The following is a 26,094-nucleotide window of genomic DNA, read 5'->3' on the forward strand; positions in this document are numbered from 1 at the left end:
TGTAGTCACTCCAAGGTCTTTTACTTCTAACAATGGTCCACAAAGCATTGTGCGTTCATTTGTTTATCGAGCACCAGCGCATGCGTACCTCGCCATCTGTCAACGTGAAAATCCATTTGCCATGTCTGTTAACATCAGTACGTCGAAATACCCTCAAAGCCTCGGGTAATCTTCATTAAATAATTTCATGTCGTCGGCAAACTATTTTCTATATTGTACCGTTGGGTCTGGTCTCCAGGTCCTCCACATTGCAGGTGACGAAGCGTCCCAGGAGCGAGCCTTGTTGTACTCCACTTGCCACAGATGCATCATTCAACACCATTCGTTGTTTTCTATTCAACACAGACCAGTAGCCACGCGCCACATTCGATTTCCCATTCCGGGAGATTTTGATTTTTCTTTCTTAATATCTTTTTTTTTTTTTTGTACTTTATCGACGGCTTTATCAAAGACTAACGTACACACTGTGACATCAGAGGGTATTTTTTTCTGTTCCGTTTTTTTTTTTTTTCATATATAAAGAATTTAAGTCCTTACTCTCTGCAACGTCTCATGCTGTGGCTATTATTTGACCAGAGGCGCCCTCATAAAAAGTCTCTTGACAGCACTCGATAACTACGTGATTTTACTCATCTCTTTTAACAACCTGTTGTGTACATAAGTGATTTTACTCATCTCTTTTAACAACCTGTTGTGTACATAAGTGATTTTACTCATCTCTTTTAACAACCTGTTGTGTACATAAGTGATTTTACTCATCTCTTTTGACAACCTGTTGTGTACATAACAAAGTGAAAGATACCATTACTTGCGTCTCTTGTGAAGTAGTGATGACACTGCCGACAAAATAAATTCGCTGTGGAAAGCATTCTCAGAAAGTTACGTGGCCAGATTAAGTATCGAGAAGTGAGCCATGTTTCACAAGCGGTTCGAGTGAGAAGTGAATATAATGAGAAGACGTTGCCTCAAGGTAAAGCTGGTCTGCCACAGGGAGAGGCTGGGAAGAAAAAAAAAAAAATAATTGTGTGCCAGTGTGATGCCTCTCAGTAAAGCCCACATCTGCCAGAGATACAAGATCTAAAAAGCATTAGCTTCAGCGAGTCGGTGACTCTTCCTGCAGGGGAACCAGACAAAACTGGGTGATGGTGTGGAGGTCGGGACGTTATGTTTGCACACAGTTTTTACGCAAGTTTATGAGGTTTGTGGAGGTTGGCTGCTCTTCTTTTTTTTTTTCTACTTTTTCTAATGCAAGGATCCACAACATTTGCATATTTGCTGGTAAACATGAGCGGGGATCAGGAGTCCCGCAGGGTTCAACGCGCGTCTTGTACTGCAACAGCAGAGACAGGGTCAGAGAGGGGGCGGGGGCAAGATCCTGCAGCAGTGTGCACATGTGGGAGGTGAGGAAGCAGGTCTTACAGCATTCAGGGGTGTACTGAGAAGCCGAAATGAGCAAGGTGTCCTGGAACAGTCGAGAAGGGAGGGAGGGACATGCTACAGTGGGAAGCAGCGAGTCTTAGCAGTTAATAAACAAGTACCTGGCTCAGGCTGCGGTATATATATATATATATATATATATATATATATATATATATATATATATATTGTTATGAGTCCCCAGGGAAAATGAAACACGATAAGTTCCCAAGTGCTCTTTCGTATAATAATCACATCAGGGAAGACACGAGAGAAATATAAGTTAGTTGTTATACAACGAGGAGACGTAGCTAGGACGCCATTTGGTAAACATGTGTTTGTTCAAGACAATCATATGTTTACCAAACAGCGTCCTAGCAACGTCTCTTCGTTGTATATCAACTGACTGTAATATATTTCTCTCTAGTGTCTCCCCTGATGATGTGATTATTACCCAAAAGTGCACTTGGGAACTTTTCGTGTTTCATTTTCCCCGTGGACTCATAGGAATAAATAATACATATATATATATATATATATATATATATATATATATATATATATATATATATATATATATATATATATATATAATCATTAATGGAATGGCCATGATTAGGGCATCAGTTGCCCGTGCAGGCCCAGCTAACATGAAAAAAATATGCATCTACAGAATCTGCTCCACAGATCATGGATTTACAATACATCTATCAAGACTGGCGCCTGACTCACACCCTGCATTAACGGGTGTACGCATGTGTATCATTTGATATCGGCAACAGGTACGACGGCCTTTCAAATGGCCAAATCAATATGGTTGTAAATTTGGTACACATCGATAACATCTTTAACGGGAAGTATGATTTTCAACACGGTTGGAGCTTGGTAAATAACGAGCTGGCAATATTCACGGCAGTGTCTGTGGACGGGCGTGGGTCACGTGGTACGAATGTGGGTGGAGGGGGGTGGTCCGTGTTCACAACCTGGTTGACCAACACTTGGCCGTTGGTCTGATGCTAATGGAACAACCACCAACCACCCCCCCATCCCAATTCACCGTTCGGCTCCTCCGCTGTACTGACGGTCCCTGGGTACAAGCGTGTGGTTGTTTACAGCTGCGACTTGCTCCTGCCTGGATGCACAGGTGGTGGTGCATTTACCGCGGTGATGGACATTAGCGAAGGTGACGCATACCTGGCACACAGCGACCTTTGCTCGGCTGCTGCTGACGTCTCATACTGATCTAAACTGGACACAAGACATCGTTGCATATAATAACTGACACAGCAGCAGTTAACCATCCTAACTGTGAGGGTGTATTTCTCAGAGCCCATCTTGACCCTACTCCTATATCATATCTTGTCATTTTGCCTGATGCCCAAGTGGCTTGGGTTCTTATCCTCAACTTTCATGTCACGTGTAGGAAACTGCCATGAAAAATCCACGACATGCGAACTGCTTGTTATTCACTGTGTAGCAGGTGCGTGTCCAGGGTTGGTCAAGGGGAAGAGGACGTATTATAATATCGCTAAGGACATTTGAACAACTCGGAACAATATCTGAAGGTAAGATCACACGTTATCTTGAAGAACTTTGCTTTCTTTTTCTGATTTCTGTGGATGTTAAATTCCAATCACTAGTCCTGTTCACATTCTCCTAAACATTGTACACAGCGTCTGTACAGATGTAACGTTATAACACGAGTTCTGCGCAGACCACTTTCCACCGAAAATGTAAACATGAAAATTGATAACAGAGCCATCATCATCATCAAGAAAGTTTTGATCAAAAAGAATAATAATATCTTTTGCATGCAGAGGAAATTTCCATGATAAAACTAGAGTCATTACATTGAGTTGAAACTGACAATGTTGCTTCACCGGTCACAAGCGGACATCAGTGAAACAATCAAATAAATGTAGACCAACATTTATATTTCCCTTCGAGGAAGTAAAAGTGTAAGAGTTAATGCAGCAACACACTCCATCATCATGAAGTATTGTATATTCTCTTGGCTCGGGGAGAACTACCTACCCAACGGCGCCCCTGGATACGCCCCTGATGTCGTGGCGACCATGAGGGTCATTCTTAAAGTCACATGTCACAGCGGAGGATGACTCGGTCACAATCCTCAATGTACACAACAGCCAAGACACGTCGGGGCTCCTGCTGGTGGCAACACTGATCTCCGGGGCGGCGTTGTTAGCTCCTCACATCATCCCCTCCTCCTCCTCCACTCAGAACCAGCGTTAATACCACGCACTTTCATCTGCCAAAGGGCTGCGTTAATAGCACCCACCCCCCCCCCCCTCTGCAACACACACACACACACACACACACACACACACACACACACACACACACACACACACATGCGCGCAGGATAAGCATCAGATTCAGGTGAAAGACAAGGGCACGGCTTGGGCTGGTGGCCAGCGACGGTGGCAACTGGTCCCGAGACCACGACGACAATTTTCCATCTCATCATCATACAGCCCTTGAGGCCAGAGATGATAAATTCATCATCTTTGAGTCAACAGATAGGAGGTTCAAACAGACTGGTGCAACTGTTTGATAGTCGAGCGGACACAAACATGTGTATACTTACCTGCCATAATTCGACTGGTTCACTGATACAGGACCTTTACTCTCTCTCTCTCTCTCTCTCTCTCTCTCTCTCTCTCTCTCTCTCTCTCTCTCTCTCTCTCTCTCTCAATCTATCTATCTATCTATCTGAGGTAAGAGTGGATTATTCTTAAATACCTCCTACAGAACGATGGTCATACTACTGATTATTGAATACCGTAGACTAGGGTGGCTAGTGGATGCAACGCCACCCTGGCTCGATAATAATAACAATTATATATATATATATATATATATATATATATATATATATATATATATATATATATATATATATATATATAATTACATTCACGCAAATATCACACAAAGGCCATAAATAAATCAAGCGTCCTCAGAACACTTACCTGCACCAGATTTAGACCAGAAAGAGAATCCGGTAGTATCGTCTCCAGACAATTCGTCCGCTCCATCTTAAACTACGCCTCACCTCTCCTGCTATCCATCCTGTCAAAGACAAATATAACAAAGTTACAAACTACACTTAACAGAACACTGGGAACGAACGATAAGCGGCTCCCTAGCCACCACAAAAGGTTCAGCAACCACATAGCGAAAGAAAAAAAAAAAATAGTTCCAATGTAATGTCGCGTCATAATGCTGAGCACTTAGGTCACTGCAACAACACAGGACCCTTCCCATGCATACAGACCATTCTATAACCAACCACCAAGTGAGAAACTGAAAACTTATGCCAGCTTCACACTTCAGGTCATACTCGCAGATCATCCCTTGCTCCAGCAGACATGGACAATGAAAAATAAAAATGCAGTAGACGACCGCCCCAGTCTTCAACGCCACTTGACTTAACCTCCACATCAGAGACGGCAATCCCCATACATGAATGAATTACGCTTCCTGTCTGCCTTCTTGAAACCACCCATCTTTCCAGTACTACATATACTGATTCAACGCACCATAAGACCCCCTCATACCTGAGATACTTCGTCACTGAAGACACTCTTTACCCACTCCTCAGCTGTCCTGTACTTATACACACACACACGTCACCACCACCATACTTAAGCGGTTTCGCCCAATAGACGTGGCCCGGCTTCCTGAGTGCCGCAGGATCCCTATAGAAGGGCATCCTGGTGCAGGATAGTATTCATATATATATATTTCTTTTATACAATCCGCCATTTCCCGCGTTAGCAAGGTAGCGTTAAGAACAGAGGACTGGGCCTTAGAGGGAATATCCTCACCTGGCCCCCTTCTCTGTTCCTTCTTTTTGGAAAAAAAAAAAAAACGAGAGGGGAGGATTTCCAGCCTCCCGCTCCCTTCCCTTTTAGTCGCCTTCTACGACACGCAGGGAATACGTGGGAAGTATTCTTTCTCCCCTATCCCCAGGGATAATATATATATATATATATATATATATATATATATATATATATATATGGGGAGGTCAAACTGGAGATGAAAGGAATAAAAATATTTCGAATGATAGAGGCTGAACACGTAGGAAAGTGAAAGGCGTGCACGGAACAGTGCATTGAAACGCTGTGCAATGTGGTATACGCGGGTCGACGTACTGTCAACCAGCATGTGAAGCCGCCAGGGTAAACGAAGGAAAGGTATGTTGGGCCTAGTTGTGTATAGGAAGCTGTGGTTTCGGTGCACTGCACACGACAGAATGGATGTGGAGTAAGTGCAGGCCTTCTTCGTCTGTTCCTTGGCGCTACCTTCATAATACGTTAATGGCGCATATATATATATATATATATATATATATATATATATATATATATATATATATATATATATATATATATATATATTATCCCTTGGGATAGGGGATTAAGAATACTTCCCACGTATTCCCTGCGTGTCGTAGAAGGCGACTAAAAGGGGAGGGAGCCGGGGGGCTGGAAATCCTCCCCTATCGTTTTTTTTTTTTTTTTTTCCAAAAGAAGGAACAGATGGGGCCAGGTGAGGATATTCCAAAAAAGGCCCAGTCCTCTGTTCTTAACGCTACCTCGCTAACGCGGGAAATGGCGAATAGTTTAAAAGAAAAAGAAAAGAATATATATATATATATATATATATATATATATATATATATATATATATATATATATATATACATAAGTATGTGTGTGTGTGTGATTGTGCGCATTTTCTTTTATATTTGTTGGCCGCATTGACTATCTTAGTATGCCCCATTAGGAGCTATGTTAGTTCGTGATACTTCTAAAAATATATATCTATTTGAGCTTGCGTTTGTGGAGCCGACTCTGACGGTGGAAAAACCCTATAGGACGTAGGGGAAACACGAGCGACGGACGAGAAGTTAACACGATCTCTGTTGCAGAAGAAGAGGTGGTGTCAGAACGGCCAATCTCCTTATGGCTGGTCTTCACACGGGAGTTATAGGGGGGTGAGGGAGAAGCAGCCAGTCACGTGCCGTGGTATGTGAACACAAGGACCAGGACTCACGCACGCTGCACACGAGAGCAGTGGCTGGAATTGTGCAAGTACAACAGGTAATGATGAGGGACAGCACATCGGACGGAAAGGGATGGTGGAACAGTTGATAAGGAAAGTTTATACACCAGAAAAATAAGAAATAAAGAATCCAACTCTATTCACATCTATTCATGAGTCAAAACTGAACTAGTACACGAAAGTCATATATATATATATATATATATATATATATATATATATATATATATATAATATATATATATACACACACACACACACACAGATATATTCCTACGAGTCCACGGGGAAAATGAAACACGATAAGTTCCCAAGTGCACTTTCGTGTAATAATCACATCGTCATGGGAGACACAAGAGAGAAATATAAGTCAGATGATATACATCGAAGAGACGAAGCTAGGACGCCATTTGGTAAAGATGCGATTGTTCAAGACAATCATATGTTTACCAAACAGCGTCCTAGCAACGTCTCTTCGTTGTATATCAACTGACTGTAATATATTTCTCTCTAGTGTCTCCCCTGATGATGTGATTATTACCCAAAAGTGCACTTGGGAACTTTTCGTGTTTCATTTTCCCCGTGGACTCATAGGAATAAATAAATAAATAAATATATATATATATATATATATATATATATATATATATATATATATATATATATATATATATATATATATATATAATCATTAATGGAATGGCCATGATTAGGGCATCAGCTGCCCGTGCAGGCCCAGCTAACATGAAAAAAATATGTATCTACAGAATCTGCTCCACAGATCATGGATTTACAATACATCTATCAAGACTGGCGCCTGACTCACACCCTGCATTAACGGGTGTACGCATGTGTATCATTTGATATCGGCAACAGGTACGACGGCCTTTCAAATGGCCAAATCAATATGGTTGTAAATTTGGTACACATCGATAACATCTTTAACGGGAGGTATGATTTTCAACACGGTTGGAGCTTGGTAAATAACGAGCTGGCAATATTCACAGCAGTGTCTGTGGACGGGCGTGGGTCACGTGGTACGAATGGGGGTGGAGGGGGGTGGTCCGTGTTCACAACCTGGTTGACCAACACTTGGCCGTTGGTCTGATGCTAATGGAACAACCACCAACCACCAACCACCCCAATTCACCGTTCGGCTCCTCCGCTGTACTGACGGTCCCTGGGTGCAAGCGTGTGGTTGTTTACAGCTGCGACGTCCACCTGCCTGGATGCACAGGTGGTGGTGCATTTACCGCGGTGATGGACATTAGCGAAGGTGACGCATACCTGGCACACAGCGACCTTTGCTCGGCTGCTGCTGACGTCTCATACTGATCTAAACTGGACACAAGACATCGTTGCATATAATAACTGACACAGCAGCAGTTAACCATCCTAACTGTGAGGGTGTATTTCTCAGAGCCCATCTTGACCCTACTCCTATATCATATCTTGTCATTTTGCCTGATGCCCAAGTGGCTTGGGTTCTTATCCTCAACTTTCATGTCACGTGCAGGAAACTGCCATGAAAAATCCATGACATGCAAACTGCTTGTTATTCACTGTGTAGCAGGTGCGTGTCCAGGGTTGGTCAAGGGGAAGAGGACGTATTATAATATCGCTAAGGACATTGAACAACTCGGAACAATATCTGAAGGTAAGATCACACGTTATCTTGAAGAACTTTGCTTTCTTTTTCTGATTTCTGTGGATGTTAAATTCCAATCACAAGCCACTAGTCCGGTTCACATTCTCCTAAACATTGTACACAGCGTCTGTACAGATGTAACGTTATAACACGAGTTCTGCGCAGACCAGTTTCCACCGAAAATGTAAACATGAAAATTGATAACAGAGCCATCATCATCATCAAGAAAGTTTTGATCAGAAAGAATAATGATATCTTTTGCAGGCAGAGGAAATTTCCATGATAAAACTAGAGTCATTACATTGAGTTGAAACTGACAATGTTGCTTCACCGGTCACAAGCGGACATCAGTGAAACAATCAAATAAATGTAGACCAACATTTATATTTCCCTTCGAGAAAGTAAAAGTGTAAGAGTTAATGCAGCAACACACTCCATCATCATGAAGTATTGTATATTCTCTTGGCTCGGGGAGAACTACCTACCCTGCGGCGCCCCTGGATACGCCCCTGATGTCGTGGCGACCATGAGGGTCATTCTTAAAGTCACATGTCACAGCGGAGGATGACTCGGTCACAATCCTCACTGTACACGACAGCCAAGACACGTCGGGGCTCCTGCTGGTGGCAACACTGATCTCCGGGGCGGCGTTGTTAGCTCCTCACATCATCCCCTCCTCCTCCTCCTCCTCCACTCAGAACCAGCGTTAATACCACGCACTTTCATCTGCCAAAGGGCTGCGTTAATAGGCACCCACCCCCCCCCCCTCTGCAACACACACACACACACACACACACACACACACACACACACACACACACACACACACACACATGCGCGCAAGATAAGCATCAGATTCAGGTGAAAGACAAGGGCACGGCTTGGGCTGGTGGCCAGCGACGGTGGCAACTGGTCCCATGACCACGACGACAATTTTCCATCTCATCATCATACAACCCTTGAGGCCAGAGATGATAAATTCATCATCTTTGAGTCAACAGATAGCAGGTTCAAACAGACTGTTGCAACTGTTTGATAGTCGAGCGGACTCAAACATGTGTATACTTACCTGCCATAATTCGACTGGTTCACTGATACAGGACCTTTACTCTCACTCACCTCTCTCTCTCTCTCTCTCTCTCTCTCTCTCTCTCTCTCTCTCTCTCTCTCTCTCTCTCTCTCAATCTATCTATCTATCTATCTGAGGTAAGAGTGAATTATTCTTAAATACCTCCTACAGAACGATGGTCATACTACTGATTATTGAATACCGTAGACTAGGGTGGCTAGTGGATGCAACGCCACCCTGGCTCGATAATAATAACAATTATATATATATATATATATATATATATATATATATATATATATATATATATATATATATATATATATAATTACATTCACGCAAATATCACACAAAGGCCATAAATAAATCAAGCGTCCTCAGAACACTTACCTGCACCAGATTTAGACCAGAAAGAGAATCCGGTAGTATCGTCTCCAGACAATTCGTCCGCTCCATCTTAAACTACGCCTCACCTCTCCTGCTATCCATCCTGTCAAAGACAAATATAACAAAGTTACAAACTACACTTAACAGAACACTGGGAACGAACGATAAGCGGCTCCCTAGCCACCACAAAAGGTTCAGCAACCACATAGCGAAAGAAAAAAAAAAAATAGTTCCAATGTAATGTCGCGTCATAATGCTGAGCACTTAGGTCACTGCAACAACACAGGACCCTTCCCATGCATACAGACCATTCTATAACCAACCACCAAGTGAGAAACTGAAAACTTATGCCAGCTTCACACTTCAGGTCATACTCGCAGATCATCCCTTGCTCCAGCAGACATGGACAATGAAAATTAAAAATGCAGTAGACGACCGCCCCAGTCTTCAACGCCACTTGACTTAACCTCCACATCAGAGACGGCAATCCCCATACATGAATGAATTACGCTTCCTGTCTGCCTTCTTGAAACCATCCATCTTTCCAGTACTACATATACTGATTCAACGCACCATAAGACCCCCTCATACCTGAGATACTTCGTCACTGAAGACACTCTTTACCCACTCCTCAGCTGTCCTGTACTTACCCACACACACACACGTCACCACCACCATACTTAAGCGGTTTCGCCCAATAGACGTGGCCCGGCTTCCTGAGTGCCGCAGGATCCCTATAGAAGGGCATCCTGGTGCAGGATAGTATTCATATATATATATATTTCTTTCATACAGTCCGCCATTTCCCGCGTTAGCAAGGTAGCGTTAAGAACAGAGGACTGGGCCTTAGAGGGAATATCCTCACCTGGCCCTCTTCTCTGTTCCTTCTTTTTGGAAAAAAAAAAAAAAAACGAGAGGGGAGGATTTCCAGCCCCCCGCTCCCTTCCCTTTTAGTCGCCTTCTACGACACGCAGGGAATACGTGGGAAGTATTCTTTCTCCCCTATCCCCAGGGATAATATATATATATATATATATATATATATATATATATATATATATATATATATATATATATATATATATATATATGGGGAGGTCAAACTGGAGATGAAAGGAATAAAAATATTTCGAATGATAGAGGCTGAACACGTAGGAAAGTGAAAGGCGTGCACGGAACAGTGCATTGAAACGCTGTGCAATGTGGTATACGCGGGTCGACGTACTGCCAACCAGCATGTGAAGCCGCCAGGGTAAACGAAGGAAAGGTATGTTGGGCCTAGTTGTGTATAGGAAGCTGTGGTTTCGGTGCACTGCACACGACAGAATGGATGTGGAGTAAGTGCAGGCCTTCTTCGTCTGTTCCTTGGCGCTACCTTCATAATACGTTAATGGCGCATATATATATATATATATATATATATATATATATATATATATATATATATATATATATATATATATATATATATTATCCCTTGGGATAGGGGATTAAGAATACTTCCCACGTATTCCCTGCGTGTCGTAGAAGGCGACTAAAAGGGGAGGGAGCCGGGGGGCTGGAAATCCTCCCCTATCGTTTTTTTTTTTTTTTTTCCAAAAGAAGGAACAGATGGGGCCAGGTGAGGATATTCCAAAAAAGGCCCAGTCCTCTGTTCTTAACGCTACCTCGCTAACGCGGGAAATGGCGAATAGTTTAAAAGAAAAAGAAAAGAATATATATATATATATATATATATATATATATATATATATATATATATATATATATATATACATAAGTATGTGTGTGTGTGTGATTGTGCGCATTTTCTTTTATATTTGTTGGCCGCATTGACTATCTTAGTATGCCCCATTAGGAGCTATGTTAGTTCGTGATGCTTCTAAAAATATATATCTATTTGAGCTTGCGTTTGTGGAGACGACTCTGACGGTGGAAAAACCCTATAGGACGTGGGGGAAACACGAGCGACGGACGAGAAGTTAACACGATCTCTGTTGCAGAAGAAGAGGTGGTGTCAGAACGGCCAATCTCCTTATGGCTGGTCTTCACACGGGAGTTATAGGGGGGTGAGGGAGAAGCAGCCAGTCACGTGCCGTGGTATGTGAACACAAGGACCAGGACTCACGCACGCTGCACACGAGAGCAGTGGCTGGAATTGTGCATGTACAACAGGTAATGATAAGGGACAGCACATCGGACGGAAAGGGATGGTGGAACAGTTGATAAGGAAAGTTTATACACCAGAAAAATAAGAAATAAAGAATCCAACTCTATTCACATCTATTCATGAGTCAAAACTGAACTAGTACACGAAAGTCATATATATATATATATATATATATATATATATATACACACAGATATATTCCTACGAGTCCACGGGGAAAATGAAACACGATAAGTTCCCAAGTGCACTTTCGTGTAATAATCACATCGTCATGGGAGACACAAGAGAGAAATATAAGTCAGATGATATACATCGAAGAGACGAAGCTAGGACGCCATTTGGTAAAGATGCGATTGTCCATATATGTATATACAGCGAAAAGCACGAACGCTTTCAAACGCACACTAAAATGGCGAGGAAGCATACATTTATTTGCAGGTGTTAAGGTCCAAGTATCTGCACAAGTGTAACGAACAGACAGGCTGATATACACACCTGTGTGTGCGTGTGCGTGTGTGTGTGTGTGTGTGCGTGCGTGTTGATGTGATAAGGTCGACCTTGAGGGGCCGACCCACGGGCCTGCCTGACCTCCTCCATTGATCTTCGGCCACCTGCATGTGCGATTCAGGCCCGCCGGGACCCGCCGGTGTATAGGGATCAAGGACTAGTGGGGGGTGAGGGCAGAGGGAAGGGAGGGATGGGGTCCTGGAGATGGAGGAGCACGCCAGGCAGGACGGGCTATCACGCTTTCCTTTTAAGAAACCCGTCACGATGGCCTTCTGGTGCACTCGGCCTTTAAAGTGGAACTCGCGATGTCAGAATATCTACCGACGAGACACACACACATACACATTAGTTACTTTCAAGGTCTTTATGAATCTGTCCGCCTATTCTAGTTTTCCTTATTTCTATTTCATTTTCCACCTTTTCTCTACCGTCTTGTGCTCTTCCCAACCCCGCTCCACCTCTGCCCTGCTGCTGCTGGCAGGGCGATTATCTGTAGCTAAGGTGCTGGACGAGTCATGTTGTGGCCCTCCGCTTCACGCGTGTCAACAGCACCACGGTAGTTACTGCGTCATGATGGGACATGAACGACCGCGGCGAGGTATAGGAGAGAGAGAGAGGGAGGACGTGAGCGAGTTTAGGGCTAAGGGGAGCTTTAGTGGGGAGATAACAATAGAGGGAGGAATGATGGCAGCACTAAAGAGAAAAATGTAGTATTTTGCATTCGTCCTCACCCAGTGGCCCAGCAGGGAGGGTAGGTCGTGGGGGGAGAGCGTCAGGTGGTCCACTGGTCAACAGGGGCAGCAGTGTCTTGCCCGTGAGGTAAAGATGGTAGGTGCTGGTGAAGAAGGTCTTGCTGGCCTGCCGGGTCAGGTTGTGTGGCGCGGCCTGGGCTACCACCGACCTGTTAGGTCACGGCTGTTGGGCTGGCGTGCAGACCTAGTGGGATTACGGGAGCAAGAGACGTGGGGGGAACCTGTATGTGGGTCAGGTAGGACACAGGACATGGACGGGAGGAGTCAGACCCCAGCACCTCCATATGCTGGGGTCAGTGGAGGTGCTGGGGGTGAGGCCCTGAGCACCACCGGGATCCTCCAACCTGATCCTGTTCGTTACCAAACTTCAATCTGGTAGGACTGTAGAAGGTCGAGGCGGGATGGTTGGGCCTAAAATAACCCTGGGGAAACTGCAGGTTCCCTGACATTTGTGGATCTTGTGTCTCACACTTACCACACATCTGGTCTCCTGTTTTTAAAGCTGCCAGTGTCAAGCGTCTCCTTAGTGTGAGATGCTTCCATGACACATAGCTGCCGGACTGGCTCCTTTTGAACTCAAATATATATATATATATATATATATATATATATATATATATATATATATATAGATAGATAGATAGATAGATAGATAGATAGATATATAATACTTGATCGCCGTTTCCTGCGTTAGCAAGGTAACACCAGAAATAGACGAAGAAAGGCCACATCCGCTCACATACACTTTCTCTAAGAGATGTGTGTAATGCACTGAAACCACAGCTCACTGTCCATAACTAGGCCCCACAGACGCTTCACATTCCTTGGCTCAATACTCTGACAGCATATATATATATATATATATATATATATATATATATATATATATATATATATATATATATATATATATATATATATATATTGGAAAGGATCACAATTTTGCGCGTGATCAAGATATTCCTATGAGTCCACGGGGAAAATGAAACACGAAAAGTTCCCAAGTGCACTTTCGTGTAATAATCACATCATCAGGGGAGACCCAAGAGAGAAATATAACAGTCAGTTGATATACATCGAAGAGACGAAGCTAGGACGCCATTTGGTAAACATGATTACCAAATGGCGTCCTAGCTTCGTCTCTTCGATGTATATCAACTGACTGTTATATTTCTCTCTTGGGTCTCCCCTGATGATGTGATTATTACACGAAAGTGCACTTGGAAACTTTTCGTGTTTCATTTTACCCGTGGACTCATAGGAATATATATATGTGTGTGTGTGTGTGTATATATATATATATATATATATATATATATATATATATATATATATATATATATATATATATATATATATACACCAAAATTACAAACACTCGACCAGCTTCAGTATATACAGTTATACACACACATGCTGGTGGGAGGAACTGCTACTGCAGACGACCCCAGGTATCGTGTGGCACACCACCTAAATTCTGCCTGCGGCTCCCCCCACCATCACTGGCTGGCGCCCTTGTAAAATACCTCCTCCACATTTCCCAGACTTCTCTCTTGCGTTTGACTTTGCAAATTCTTTTCTCCGCCGTAACTGGTTCATTTAGCCTAAAAGGGGGTAGAAGCCAAGGAGATTACTGGGTCTTTTTCTTAAGAAATTTATATAAATTTTCTTACCACACCACTTAGTATTACGCAAGTCTTAGATCCAGTGTCTGGCAATTTCCGGATATTATACAGCTACGAGCTTCACGCATGCCAGTCTCCTCAAGCTGACGATTAACAATAAGACCTCTCGCACGGGGTTATGTAGCTAGTGATGGCTGTATTAAAAGATATCTCGATCGAGTCACCTTTATGTGGTCACGATTTACTTATTAAAATGTAAGTCTCACATCAGTTAGTGTTGTTGATTGAGGGATTATTTTACGTACAAGTCGTGTGTTAGTTTACGTATAAACCCATCACATAAGAATCACGTTTGATTTTATAAAAGGAATCCTTTAAATTTTAAGTTGGTCTCCACTCTCTCTCTCTCTCTCTCTCTCTCTCTCTCTCTCCTCTGTAATTATCACAACTTTCCGTTGTACATTGTACGAGTATATAACGCGACCAGAGTTAAAGAAGTGTAAATTGCAGTTATGTACAGGGTATCCCCCCAAAAAAAAATGTACTCACTTTCTGACACCCTGTAACTCACAGAATTTATAGGGTCAATTGGATCGGAAAAAAAGAAAAATTCAGCGAGTTACAGGGTGTCAAAAAGTTAATACATTTTTGGGGGACACCCTGTATATAACAATTCCTCGGAAGCACCATTTTTTTCGTGCCAAATGATAAAGTTCATTTTAGCATACGTTGGTCAGTTCAATTTGGAAGATGAACTCTATTCCGTTCCTTACGGAGGGAAAACAAACAAAACAAAAAATCCCAACCTTTTTGTATTTATAGATTTTTGTCATGTCTTCCTCTTATTACGATTTGAAATCAGGCAAGCTGTAAGCAACGTCATGTAATCACTGCAAGACCTTGGGGTGTTATACCACCGCCTTATTAAACGGACCAGATGATGTATCTGTGATGTAGACCAGAGGGCAATGGCTGCTGGCTAGCGAGAGACGCTGACGGAACTGTGCGCGAGATCATCTAGGGTGAACGAGCGAAGACCCGCCTGCCGACGCTGATTCATGATTCTTCGCTAGATCGTCAAAAACTTCTTACTTAAATGAACGCCTTTAGGTAGTGCAGGTTATGAGCCATTCTAGATTGTGGGGTCGTCGTGGGTAAAAGTTCCCCGCAACGAGCTGACGCTGATCTCCGCATGAAATAGGAGTTTAAAACTTTTAAGTCATTGTTCAATGAGGCAATGTTGGCGGTACAAGGTGCGGAGGCAGACTGTGTATGAAGGAGCCGGGGGGCGCGTGTCCCTAATGGGACACCGGGGACTTGCCCGAGACTGACAGATCCCTGGGTTGGACTAGTGGGACTTGCCCGAGGATCCTAGATTTAAGAAATCCGTGGATGGGTTGGGGGTTGAGGAGGGTCCTGTATTACGGCAACATAATCTTTTGTCATCTTAATTTGTGGTGCGGTCGACGCTACGTACCCGGGAATGGCCGAGTCCTGTGGGTTACCTTGGTGGCCCTAAGAAATGCCTGATAAGGTGCCCATAAACCTTTCTTAGGTTAACTTCAATATCTTGTGCCCTAAGAAATGCCTGATAAGGAGCCTAAAAACCTTTCTTAGGTTAACTTCAATATCTTGTGCCCTAAGAAATGCCTGATAAGGTGCCCATAAACCTTTCTTAGGTTAACTTCAATATCTTGTGCCCTAAGAAATGCCTGATAAGGAGCCTAAAAACCTTTCTTAGGTTAACTTCAATATCTTGTGCCCTAAGAAATGCCTGATAAGGAGCCCAAAAACCTTTCTTTATAATTATACAACCATCTTCATTCTGTCCAGCAGCAGTGTGGATCTACAACTAACCGTCAGTCTACGCACCAGCCGTGATGGTGGCCTGCGTGTGTACTTTCCCACCCTCGTCACGGTGCAGGGAGGTGCTGGTATAGGCGCGGATTGTGTACGCGCTCGTGTGTGTAGTACAAGTGTGAATGAATGTTGCATGGCTATGGTGCATGATAGAAATGGCGAGTGGGAGCGTTACAGGTAGGACTGGTGTGGTGGTGGTGTAGTTTCACGGATGAAGTGCGTGGACTGTGTCTGTTAATTAGTCGGTGTTGACGAGAAGTCTTGCACTCTGTTGCCGCGTTGCAAAGCCTTGTACATGTGCCTTGTCTTAACCTTGTCTATGGACACACCCCCAGCTTACGTCTAGCACCCAGGTGTGTAAATACCTATTTTCACTATGCAGGGAGGAAGTGATACACTGGTGTGTGTGTGTGTGTGTGTGTGTGTGTGTGTGTGCGCGCGTGTGTGTAGTTAAAGTGGGGGAGAGGTGGGGGGTGTGGGAAGCACCTTGCGTGAGTGTGGGGACGTGGAGCCGCAGTCTGCTGGTGTAGTGCGGTGGGAGTGGCGACCTCATGAATGATCTACGCCGGATGATGACATTTCTCGCAGTGACGAACGTTCGGGTTCCAGTCCGTGGTTGAAGCCAGCTTAGTGACCTTGTACTGTGTGTGTGTGTGTGTGTGTGTGTGTGGTCACTATCCCTTCTCTTGTGGGAGCGGGTCTAGTCGTGTTGTAACTGTATTCCTCGGAATACACTCGTGTATCATAGACTTTTAATAAGGTGTGGCTTCGTTGTCTGACGTGGCTGATCCCTTTCTCCGGTGTTTCTTCGAATTCTCTTAATACCTGGCTTCCGGTCAAGCTGATCTCTTTCTTGCGATCCTTTCTTCAGTAAATTATCACAGACGGCGACGACACAACACTGCCTGCATTCCTCCACTTGTCAAATCCACTCCATCTTCTGCTGCTCGATCTCTGGACCGTCACACAACTTTTCCTCTTTGATCTCTGATCTGGAACGGATATGCCAGTGGCACGGACAGACTTGCGTTAACTCCTTTACGTCTAACACCTCTGAAACTTGAAAGTTCTTCCAGGTTTCCTCACTGTAGAGCATCTCACAGCCTTTCTACCCGCGGCGGCTCAATAATTCCACCACTCGGCACAAAACAGACGTCTCACGTCACTTTAGAATCTGATCAGTCTTGGAATCCCCCCCACACACAATACACAACAAACCTGCAAGTCCACCTCCGTGGAACTGGAGATCTTGTTCTTATGCAGAAAAAATTTCTAATGACCGACTGATCCGACTATACAAAAGGCTTGATTCATGGCCTTTGTACTGCTTCGAACATCTCGTCTCGGAGATCCGAGCTACAGCCAGACTTCTCGGCTTTCCCGATCCCGCTTTAAAACTTGACCCACTTGGCCTAAGCCGATGTCTGTTCTCTCTCGCTCTTCTGCAGACAGGCCCTCCGTTTCTGCTCCCAAGGACTCGTGTAACCCCGGCATTAGCAGGCCCACGTGCTTCTGAAGAAGTCATATGATTACAGTGTCAATAAGTAGCTCAAGGTGGGACATTTGTGATTTCCACTCGACTCCCTAACACCGCTAAACTTTCGCAACTTGTGACCTTTTCATGTTACATTTTTTTCCCCCAACTGCTATGATTTTCTCCTTATCAAAAGGCAGGTTTTCCACTCACTGAAACTCCGACTTGTGTTTCCGATTATTGCCTCACATGGGTAGCATTTTTTTTCTGTCAAGCCGCACCTCGATGAGGACTTCTCTGGGCGAGTGGGACCTTCCACACACACACACACACACACACACACACACACACACACACACACGCGATACTTATCGCGATGAGAGATGGTGATGGCGAATGGGGTGGCAGGTGTCAGTGGTGATGGTGAGGGCTGATGATGATGATGATGGTCGGGCAACGGTGGTGGTGATGGTATGATGGGGTGGTGGTGGTAATGACGGTAGATGCTGACACAGGAGTGGTGGTAGTTGTGACGTAAAGACATAGTGATGATGGTTATGGAGGTAAGGGGTGATGAATGGGGGTCGTGACGACAATGAAAGTTGTCAGGGGGGTTGGTGGTGACGGTGGTGGTTGAGTGGTGGTGACGGCAGCAGGTCAGTGGTGACGGCAGTGGATCAGTTGGTGGTGGAGAAAGACAGTAGACAACCTTGTGGTTGGTGCGGCAGGCGACCGCAAGGGCGTCGTAAGCGACCTCGGCCTCACACACAGGATTGCTGCAGCGGTGGTGAGGCCGGTGGCCAGGAGACACGACGACGGTCATGACGGTATTATAAGTTTCTGCAGCTCTTTCATGCTGGCCTCCTCCTCCTCCTCCTCCCTCAACTCTCCCATCTTCATCATCCCTCCTCCTGTGCCTGGTGTTCTACAGCTGCTGCTGCTGCTGCAGGTGCTGTGGTGGTACTGTCGCTGATGTTTTCAGCTGTGCTCCAGCTGCTGATAATCCTGAATCAGAGGTTTACATTGCTACCCTTGTATTATATTTCTGGAGTGCGTACTATTTGTCATACGCATATTGGAACATTTCTTTGAAAGTGGTTTGAAGCTGGTGGGTGTGTGTGTTTGTGGGTGTGTGTGTTGTTACCGGCAGGGAAGGAGAGCAAGGCACTGGTACTTTCCTTGGGACGTATCGTTGTGATGGTGAATGACGTCTTCAGTCAGCGTGTGGTGCAGGTAGTGCTGTGAGGCAGGTGAGGACTTGCTGTGTGGTGCAGGTAGTGCTGTGAGGCAGGTGAGGACTTGCTGTGTGGTGCAGGGAGTGCTGTGAGGCAGGTGAGGACTTGCTGTGTGGTGCAGGGAGTGTCGTGAGGCAGGTGAGGACTTGCTGTGTGGTGCAGGGAGTGTTGTGAGGCAGGCGAGGACTTGCTGTGTGGTGGAGGTAGTGTTGTAAGGCAGGTGAGGACTAGTTGTGAGGCAGGTGAGGACTTGCTGTGTGGACCAGGGTGACGCATGCACACCTCCACGATACCCGAGGAAGTCTCCTCACCTTCTGCTACGCCACCAGACTGGTGTTGAGCATTGTTCTCGTGTCGGAAATATCAAGCTGAATGTTTATCATTGATAGATATAGCAGCATCAACCTGGAATCTCGAGTGATCTATTGCTTGTTCCATTTCTTTTCCCACAAGTGAAACTAGCCTTGAAATACTTTGGAGTCAAAGGTTTAACTAGTTTCCTTTTCAAGTCACGTAACTTGGGCTCGGTATTGTAACTACCTACACAAAGTGTTTCCTGACGGTCTTATGTCGTGTAGATCCTCAGGCCGTCCCTTCCTTCAGACAAGGTGGGAAGGAGGGAGGGCTAGAGGCTCCGTCAAAGGCAGGGGAGGGAAGAGTTCCTGTGGTGGACGCTTCTGGTCTTTGACCATTATCCTCCTCACATATATCGCCCACGACTCCCTACTGTGTGGCAGAGATGACCGAAACATTCGATGGTTCTTTCTCTCTCTCTCTGACGAACGCAGATGCCAAGTGGTGGTTGGGTCTCTGCCGAGCTTGGCCAGTGTGCTGCCACTGCTGGAATAGATTACACAGTTCCGTTCATAAATACCGAATTAGGTCTTCGATTATTCCCTGGACGGAACACAATTGGGAAAGTAATAAATATTGCGAGAAAACCCGGGAGGTTGTGAGCGGGTCGTGGGCCGCTGGTGCCTCGCTTATCGTCTACCTGGATGGACGACTCGATAAAAAAAAAAAAGAAAAAAAAAGGTCTCCGATTACGGCCGCTGATGCGCGCTCCAAGGTCGAGCCTGCTGGGGGGAAAATGAAAGTGTGGGCCGGTCTTTACATCGGACCTGCCGCTTAAAGGGAGCAAAAAATAAAATAAGATTATTGGAGTCTGGGAAGAAGACAAAGCAAAGGTTCTCCAGACCGAGTGGAGAAAGAGCCGATCATGGGGTCTGCCAGTCCTCAAGTCGACCAAAGTTAAATGATATATTCAGTGGTCAGTGAGTGAGTGACCTGTGCTCGTGACGGAGCCGAGGGAGGAGACACGCAAGCAGCCAACCCTCGGTGGCAGAAGCGCAGGGGAGACCACAGAGAGAGAGAGAGAGAGAGAGAGAGAGAGAGAGAGAGAGAGAGAGAGAGAGAGAGAGAGAAGCATTAGTGTCGCGATGAGAGAGGGGTTCTGGTCGAGAAGCGAATGTCAAAAGTGTTAGAGGAAAGCTCCTATGACCAGTGTGGGAAGGATGAAAGTGCTCCTAATGGTGTGTGTGTGGAGTCCTGTATGCCATACAGGGATGGATCAGTCCTGTACCTACCATGAAGAGAGACACACGCCTGAAACCTGGACAGAATCCTTGGTGTTACGAGAGACAGACACAGTTTTCAGTGCTACAGTTTCATCATATATCCAGGTTGAGTAATGTCAAGGGTACAATTGTGTTAAGCAATCAAAACAATTTTCAAGGGAAGTAAACGTAATCGAATTCTGAATTTAAAATCGTGTTCGGCGAACTCAAAAAAAGTAAACGATACACCGGTAAGTTGTATGGAACTCTGAAAAAAGGGAGATAAATTCCCACAAAACCAGTTAGACAGACGTCCGAGTGATCAACGTAGATGTTAGCAGTATCTGGCAACCCCACCTAGCCTGCTCCAGTCGTGTGTATTCTCCCTCGTAAAGCCCAAATAACAATTATGTTTACAAGTTTGTCAACGTCGTATCTCAGAGGCATTCCCCACATCGCTAGAGGATCGCTGGTACAGAATTCCCACCGGAAACCGTTACCTCGTAGAATTGGTCTTCCCTTGTACCTTAACGTACCGTCACACATTACAAACTACTTCTCGTATAATTACTCCCTCAGCCTAGTTTTGCATACCTGTATCTCAGCAGTCCGCATTCCCCCTTATTCTTATCAGCCATGGCCTAGGATATGTGCTGCCAGTTTTGATCCAGAACAAGTTACTCAGAACCAGTGTATCTAACAATACAGCCTTGCTGTCAAGACTGACACAGGTGTGTTACACGAAGACACAGAACAAACAGGTAACCACTATACATGTATTACGACGTTACCGTATGAAGAAACGCATCTCATTTGTTGGTAGTTTTTTTCGTTAGATGCCCCAGTCATGGACAGACGTCCACGTCGAGGCCCGGCCGTGAGTGAGATACAGAGCGTTAGGAAAGGGGAAAAACAAGAGACAAGAGAAAGTACTTGCGAATTTGAGAGATGTTGTAAAACCTCGTGTCTTTTAAAATGTGCCAGGTCATAGGAATTTGGGAAAGACGTGAGAGGGTCGAGAGTTCCAGAGCTTCGAGGTGTAGCGAAACCAACTTAACAAAACGGTCCACCCTTGAGCTGCCAACAGCCACACATTAATCATGTGACGCAGTAGCTTGCAGAGTATTGCGTGGTCAAGGCAGTGGTGGAGGAACACAAGCAGCCAGCTCTCGGGAGCAAAAACCAAAGTAATAGCTATGGAATAAGGAGAGTGAACCAACATAGCGGCGTAGGGCAAGTGGGTCAAGTTTTGAAGTCAGCCTGGGAGAATTTACAAGTCGGACCGCTTTCAACTCGACTGTCAAGCAAAGATGCAGAGCTAGTACCACCCCAGATGTGGGAGCATTACTCCATACATGGATGGATCGGTCCTTTGCATAAACGGAACAACTACTCAGAAGAAAAAAATCGCCTTCTAAATAGGGCTCCCAGTTTCTTAAGAGGCAGACATAGCTATCACCATAATGTGGGTTTTCGAGAGAGTGGATGTTACAGTAATGCCAAGTACCTTCACTTTGTCAAGAGGTGGAGATACAAAACTGTCAAAGGAAGGAACTTTGGAGGAACTTTCGAAAGACTTTCGAAAGAGACTGATAGAAACTAGTTCTTGGAGGCATTGTACTTAACCAGCTTTCGTTAACCCCTCTGAAATATCTTGTCCGAATTCGAGTTTATGGAAGAAATTGCGTCGAGACGAGATGCAGATCGAGAGATAGGAAGGATCAGAACTGAACGATGTGGAAGATTGTAGTGTTGAGTCGTCAGCTTAGGAGTGCATTTGGGTATTTGTGGAATAAAGTTAATCGATAAAAAGAAAACGGAGTTAGAGGACAGATTACGAACCTCGACGTACACCGCTGTTGACGGAGAAATGTGGGGGAGGCTGATCCATCAACCACGGAGACAGATCGGCCTGAGAGGAAGCTAGATATGAGGGAGCAAAGTGAAGAAAGGAAGCAAAGAGATGGAAGGCTAGAGACGAGACCCCGATGCCACACCCGTAAGAAGCTTTGAATATGTCAAGGGCAACTACATACGATTCTCCAAAGACCTTTTCAGGATGATGACCAGACATTAATGTAGACCTGAAACCTCTTAAGTTTTTCCAGAGTTTGAAGGTGTGGCATGTGAGGTTACTCGTACTTCCTTATACTGAGTTGAAACTTTCTGGCACAGTCATTCCAATTACCGATTGTCTGATTACTTTGATCGGAATCTTTTTCCCCCAATTTCTCGAATATATTAAACGACTATTCTTAGTAGAATGCCAACACTTTTACATAAAAAAAAAATATTCTCCCTCAGATGCTGTTTTAAATCCTGGTATTAATCTTGTTGCCTACTTGGGGAAGCTCTCCAGCAGGTATTTCTGTGTAGACCAGACCTATAGAGCGTACTCAAGATGTGGTCTTACTTAACGAGTTACATAAGAACCTTTTGAACGTTTATTGGCTTGTAATAAACAGTCTCTTGGTAGCCAACCTCAGCGGCGGCAAGATTTTAATTTCATATCTTTCGATATTTGCAATCCCTCGTCTGCATATACAAGCGTAAGATCACCTGAAGATTTATTTACCCCTCTCCCAATGTTTTTCTTGGCCTACACTAGTTAGGTTATAAGACAACTTGACCTAACATGGCCTGGAAAAATGTTGGAGGTGGGAAGATCTTCGGGGTATCCAAGCGAGTTCTTTTTCCCCCCCCCCCCCAAAAAAAAAAATTTCACATCTGTTGGCAAGTCGTACTGTACCCAATGAATTCGAAACCCATTCCTTCTTCCCAGCTATCGGGGTTAGAGATTCCAAATCTGCAGTATCAACGATTCCAAAGCAAGGGCGCATATATGGGTCTGCTCCACCACGCGTGAAGGACAAAGGAGTTTAGTATAACAGATGGAGTTTCATTTCCCCACTTGTGGCACCAAGTGGACATACGGCGGAGGCCATTTGGATACATACACAGTTTCCTGATGCTGTCTGTCAGAGTTTTCTATCGCCAACAGATCTCGAATTCTGGAATAGTCTTAATGCTACACGAGTAGTTAAATTGCAGGTGCATTATCCACTAGTTCAGACGCCAGTCCTGTGTGTGTGTATGCGAGAAACAGACGACTGGATAAATTCAGTAACGCTGACATTCTCGGAAGCAACACAAATGTCTGGCTGTACCTTGGTCCTTCCTAGTGATACACAATTTATATAAATCGTAAACAGGATTGTTGAGGACAAGAACTGAGCCTTGAAGTACACCAATTATTGCTCCCAAGATTCCCTTTTTTTTCCCCTCTATATCCAGCCAGGTACCTCGTCACGACCACCAGTGTGGACCAGATGCTATTCCTAACTAGGATTATATTACGTCCACGAAGCAGTTCACTATTTTTCTAAGACTGATGTTGCCACTATGATCAGGGTTTTTGCAATACTATACATAACCAGTTTACAGATTTTAATTATATATATATATATATATATATATATATATATATATATATATATATATATATATATATATATCTTCTTTTTCTTTTAAACTATTCGCCATTTCCCGCGTTAGCGAGGTAGCGCTAAGAACAGAGGACTGGGCCTTTTTTTGGAATATCCTCACCTGGCCCCCTCTGTTCCGTCTTTTGGAAAATTTAAAAAAAAAAAAAAAAAGCGAGAAGGGAGGATTTCCAGCCCCCCGCTCCCTCCCCTTTTAGTCGCCTTCTACGACACGCAGGGAATACGTGGGAAGTATTCTTAATCCCCTATCCCCAGGGATATATATATATATATATATATATATATATATATATATATATATATATATATATATATATATATATATAATTAAAAACTTTGCGACAAGTTGTTTGTTCAGTTTGCCTCCACGCTTGACCTGTCCCCAGGTATTCTCACCAAACTCATCTCACCTGACCCATTAAGATCCCAGTGTAGCCATTCCCGAGGTGTTAGGTTAAAGTTCGATAGTCCGTCACGGGTGATTGTACTGAATTCCTCTATTGTTATTCAGGGATTTATGTGAAATTACATTCGAACAGTCAGCGTTAATCATGGTGGACCCATGCTTCCCAGTGGTACGTATATCACAACAGGTCCGGAAACTGGTGCTGACAAGCCTGCCTGCTTATGGTATGGTGGTGGTGAGTGTGTCGCCCCGGGGAAGGTGCACACCGTCACACATCTAGTGCTCACGCCGCCGCTACCGCCGCCGCGCCGCCACCCAAGGTGGGCGGCAGGAATGTTTACAAGGACGCAGACTCCCACAGACACGTACATGTACACAAACAAGCTACTTTTCTAAGACACGTTGTCAAATGAAATCTATATATACATAAATACACATACTGTGCTCGTGCACGATTCTAAGCCCGTGGTAATCGTCCAACCTGTCCCTCCCAACGCCAGGCAAACAAACAAAACAAAAACCCAGGCAGGGGGGCAGGCAGACCATCGGCGTCACCAAACCACTTATGAGTCACAGATCCTCATCTAACAGTCGTGAACTTTCACTGTCTAGTTGTCACTCCTCGCTCGCTGGTGCGGGGTTTGCTGGAACTACATGCCTGACGACGTGTTGCCTCGATGCACGACGCCTCCTCCTCCTCCTCCTGACCCCTACCTGCATGAGGACGTCGATCAGCCTATGCTAGGTAGGCGGCCCTATGAAGCCACTACACTTCGTCAGCTCGTTGCAGGCTTCCTCCTCACAACCTGACACATCTTCTATTATATTCTCCTAAAACGTAAACATCAGCGTTCAGAGTGACCCCTGACTCTCCGCTTTACTCTTCCTATACCATCACACCGAGCGAGGCGACCCCCTGGCTCCACTCTAGACTCTCCCTGCGGTAACACGTCATCCTGTTCTTCCATTCACCCTCACCCCCTTCCTCCTATTCGTCCCGAGCATCGTCCCCATTCCCTGCTGTCCTTGTCTACAGACACAACACCTGGACCCGTGCGAGGGTCCCATGGCTATTATACTGGCCAGGCGCTGCGTTCCCACCTCTCCCCTCTCCCTCTTTCTCTCTCTCCCGCAATGTGTGCTCACACTACCAGTCTGTGTTCGCCTCGTAGGAGGCCCCCTCCTCTTCTGCAGTCGAGCACTCAGATCATACCCCAAGATGGGGGTCTGTATCCAGTGTTTTTGTATTCAGTTTACCTGGGGGTTTTCACAGTACTGCAAATCCAAGGTGTCAGAAGGTTAGCATCATCAAGCGACTGGCCTGAGGAAGTCTCGCTCGCCTCTTTAGCACAACCTGGTGGGCCGTCTCACACGCTTTCAGCAACGTTGACG

The 26,094-nt window shown here is 44.8% G+C and overlaps 1 protein-coding gene and 1 long non-coding RNA gene across 3 annotated transcripts in view; one reads left to right on the forward strand and one right to left on the reverse strand.

The window, feature by feature from the left end:
- The window catches only part of LOC139761905 (clavesin-2-like), a 69,134-nt gene that overhangs the window by 12,666 nt on the left and 30,374 nt on the right, over positions 1–26,094 (forward strand). The gene's annotated exons all lie outside the window — the stretch shown is intronic.
- LOC139761906 (uncharacterized) overlaps positions 9,617–26,094 on the reverse strand; it is a 38,642-nt gene continuing 22,164 nt past the window's right edge. The window contains exon 3 of the long non-coding RNA XR_011715636.1: positions 9,617–9,717. This is a non-coding gene — a long non-coding RNA (uncharacterized lncRNA). The remainder of the gene's footprint in view (positions 9,718–26,094) is intronic.

This window comes from Panulirus ornatus, chromosome 42, assembly GCF_036320965.1.
Source record: "Panulirus ornatus isolate Po-2019 chromosome 42, ASM3632096v1, whole genome shotgun sequence".
Taxonomy (NCBI): domain Eukaryota; kingdom Metazoa; phylum Arthropoda; class Malacostraca; order Decapoda; family Palinuridae; genus Panulirus; species Panulirus ornatus.